Source organism: Cebus imitator, unplaced genomic scaffold (assembly GCF_001604975.1).
Source record: "Cebus imitator isolate Cc_AM_T3 unplaced genomic scaffold, Cebus_imitator-1.0 Scaffold76, whole genome shotgun sequence".
In the NCBI taxonomy this organism is placed as follows: domain Eukaryota; kingdom Metazoa; phylum Chordata; class Mammalia; order Primates; family Cebidae; genus Cebus; species Cebus imitator.
Window position 1 is genome coordinate 5,034,771 of NW_016107391.1, and position 4,142 is coordinate 5,038,912.

Consider the following 4,142-nt stretch of genomic DNA (forward strand, 5'->3'; position numbering starts at 1 on the left):
GAGGTTTGACAATTTTATTACTCTTTTTAATGTATTAGTTTTAGATTATCATAATCTCTATTTTGTTAGATTTTTATTTCAATGTCTTCTGCCCTGATTCTTTCTTTCTTCTATTAATTTGTGTTTAATTTTCTCATATTTTTCAATATCCTTAAGATACATGCTTAGATCATTGATTTTATCAGTTGTTTCTTTTTTTTTTTTTTTTTCTTTTTTTTTTTTTTTTTTTTTTGCTTTCAATTCACTGGTTTTTAATTTTTCATTCTTGATTTACTGAGGAGTAAAGGTGAGAATCATCCAACTGATGACAAAGTAAAACAGGAAAACAGGATAAACAGCTAGGGCTCTGCGGTTAGGAGCCTGGCTATCAACAAGGAAAGCTGTGGAGGCAACTATAGATCAGGCAAACATTACGATCACTGCAAAAAGCCGAACCATGAAGTTTACAGGTCCTGCTCCAGCCAAAAGTACCAGCCGGCAAATCAGCATTGCTACTGTCAAGGGGAGTATACAGTAACCCAACACACAGAGGCTCTGAAAAAAAGATATGTTGCCTCCAAGAAGTTTTGAGTTGAGGGTGATGGTAACTGCACCAAACCAAACAATGACAAACACCTCTGCAAACTGGGGCCCTCCATCTTTTTCATTATCTGCAGAGTCTCTTTGCAGCATTAATGCGAGTGTCACACAAAGGATCAAAGGGCCCCACAAATCCCAATCTCTCAAAAGAGTATTACTTTTCCTTGGGTACAAAACATGCATGAATTTTTTCCCAGCAGCTTTTAGATCACGCATGATGGTATTGTGAACAGATTCGTTTAATGTGGAGCTGTCAAATTCCCGGATGCGAGATCTTATAGGAATGGTGATTTCTCCTTCTACTGGAATGTCTTGTGAGATGGATTTATTTGAAAGGCCTGCAAACAAATATTTACTAATGTAATGATGCCTGAGATTTGCTTCAAAATAATAAAGAAGGTAGGTAGGGCAGGGGCCTGGGCGATGCTGTCCCCAGGCCTCCTGGAGACTCCTCCGCTTCCGCCATGTTGGCCCTCCTTCTCCCGGGTCGCTCCCATAGGTCTTTGCAGTACCTCCTCCTTGGGCTTACCAGTTTTTTCTAATGGTGATTTCTGCTTTAATATAAACCCACAGATTTTGACACACTATGTTTTTATTTTAATTCATTGTTTTATCTGATTTTTATCACTTTACACACATTCAGAGAAGTACTGAGCTTGCTTCTTTACAGATATGGAAATCCAGTTTAAGTAGGGTAGAAGGACTTACCTAAGATTTCATAACTATGAATTCACAGACCCAAGAGTTGAGCCCAGGCCTTTGGAAAACAAGCATCCTTCTACCAAGTCAAGCTGCCCCTTAACCATGCAGAGCCATTTTAATCTCTGAATGAACAAGACATTTTGACATTTACTTACAGTAGTCATTAAAAGAAAGTGCATAGGCAGTGACCATCAAGGGCTCAGAACCATCTGTTCTGCTTGAATTTGAAACTAGGTGTCTCTCTAGAGGAAAATCAGAGACGGCTGTGGCTTTTCTTTTTCTCATTCAGATAGAGAATTTATTTCACAAAATTTGAAAGAAAATAATACAGACAACACAACTGGAACAATCACAGTAAGTAGCATTAACATCCTAAACCAGAAGCATAAAAGGCACAGAAGATGATTTTTTTTTATTTTTTTTATCATTATATTTTAAGTTCCTGGATACATGTGCAGAACGTGCAGGTTTCTTGCATAGGTTTACATGTGCCATAGTGGTTGCTGCACGCATCAACCCATCATCTACATTATGCACTTCTCCTAATGCTATCCCTTCCCTAGCCCTCTAACCCCCTGAAAGGCCCCAGTGTGTGATGTTCCCCACCCTGTGTCGAGGGTTTCTCATTGTTAAACTCCCAGTTATGAGTGAGAAGAGGTAGTGTTTGGTTTTCTGTTCCTGTATTAGTTTTCTGAGAATGATGATTTCCAACTTCATCTATGTCCCTACAAATGACATGAATTCATTCTTTTTTACGGCTGCATAGTATTCCATTGTGTACATGTGCCATATTTTATTTATCCAGTCTATCATTGATGAGCATTTGGGTTGGTTTCAAGTCTTTGCTATTGTGAATAGTGCTGCAATAAACATAGGTATGCATGTGTCTTTATAAAAGAATGATTTATAATCCTTTGGGTATATACCCAGTAATGAGATTGCTGGGTCAAATGGTATTTCTGGGTTCTAGATCCTTAAGGAATTGCCACACTGTCTTCCACAATGGTTGAACTAATTTACACTTCTGTCAACAGTGTAAAAGCATTCCTATTTTTCAATATCCTCTCCAGCATATGTTGTCTCCTGACTTTTTAATGACCACCATTTTAACTGTCATCAGATGGTATCTCATTGTGGTTTTGATTTGCATTTATCTAATAACCAGTGATAATGAACTTTTTTTCATATGTTTTTTGGCCACATTAATGCCTTCTTTTAAGAAGTGTCTGTTCATATTGTTTGCTCACTTTTTGATGGAGTTGTTTGTTACTTTTCTTGTAAATTTGTTTAAGTTCTTTGTAGATTCTGGATATTAGCCCTTTGTCAGTTGGATAGATTGCAAAAATTTTCTCTCAATTTGTAGGATGCTTGTTCACTCTGATGATAGTTTATTTTGCTCTGCAGAAGCTCTTTAGTTTAATTAGATCCCATTTGTCAATTTTGGCTTTTGTTGCAATTTCTTTTGGTGTTTTAGCCATGAAGTATTTGCCCATGCCAACGTCTTGAATGGTATTGCCTGGGATTTCCTCTAGGGTATTTATAGTTTTAGGTCTTATGTTTAAGTCTTTAATCCATCTTGAATTAATTTTTGTATAAAGTGTAAGGAAGGGGTCCAGTTTCAGTTTTCTGCACATGGCTAGCCAGTTTTCCCAACACCATTTATTAAAAAGGGAATCCAGCAGCAAATCAAAACGTTTATCCACCACTATCAAGTTGGCTTCATCCCTGGAATGCAAGGTTGGTTCAACATAAGCAAATCAATAAATGTAATCCATGACAAAAACCTCATGACTATCTCAATAGATGCAGTTAAGGCCTTTGATACAATTCAACACTGATTTATGCTAAAAACTCTCAATAAACTAGGTATTAATGGAACATGTCTCAAAATAATAAGAGTTATTTATGACAAACTCACAGCCAATATCATACTGAATGGGCAAAAGCTGGAATCATTCCCTTTGAAAACCAGCACAAGATAAGGATGCCCTCTCTCACCACTCCTATTCAACATAGTATTGGAAGTTCTGGCCAGGGCAATCAGGCAAGAGAAAGAAATAAAGGTATTCAAATAGGAAGAGAGGAAGTCCAATTGTCTCTGTTTGCAGATGACATGATTGCATATTCACAAAATGCCATCATCTCAGCCCAAAATCTCCTTAAGCTGATAAGCAATTTCAGCAGTCTCAGGATACAAAATCGATGTGCAAAAATCACAAGCATTTCTATACACCAATAACAGACAGAGAGGTAAATCATGAGTGAACTCCCATTCACAATTGCTACAAAGAGAATGAAATACATAGGAAAACAACTTGCAAGGGATGTGAAGGACCTCTTCAAGGAGAATTACAAACCACTGCTAAAGAAAATAAGAGAGGACACAAACAAATGGAAAAAATCATTCCATCCTCAGGGATAGGAAGAATCAATATCATGAAAATGGCCATATTGCCCAAAGTAATGTATAGATTCAATGTTATTCCCATCACCTACCACTGAGTTTCTTCACAGAATTAGAAAAAAAAAAACTACTTTAAATTTCATATGGAACCAAAAAAGAGTCTGAATAGACAGGACTCCTAAGCAAAAAGAGCAAAGCTGGAGGCATTATGCTACCTGACTTCAAACTATATTATAAGGCCACAGTAATCAAAACAGCATGGTACTGGTACCAAAACAGATATATAGACCAATGGAACAGAACAGAGGCCACAGAAATAACACCATACATCTACAACCATTTGATCTTTGACAAATCTGACAGAAACAAACAATGGAGAAGGTACTTTTTATAATACAGGTACACATAACACATGTACACATACACATATGAAAAATGACAAAGCCTTGTAAAAAAA

The 4,142-nt window shown here is 36.9% G+C and overlaps 1 pseudogene across 1 annotated transcript; it reads right to left on the reverse strand.

Annotated features, from left to right (window-relative positions):
- Nucleotides 1-236: 236 nt before the first annotated feature.
- Nucleotides 237-1,045, reverse strand: LOC108307011 (annotated as a pseudogene). Its single transcript, XR_005200933.1, has 2 exons — nucleotides 990-1,045; nucleotides 237-934 (listed from the first exon to the last, which is right to left on the reverse strand). The product of XR_005200933.1 is annotated as a protein YIPF6-like (transcript).
- Between the last annotated feature and the right edge of the window lie 3,097 nt (nucleotides 1,046-4,142).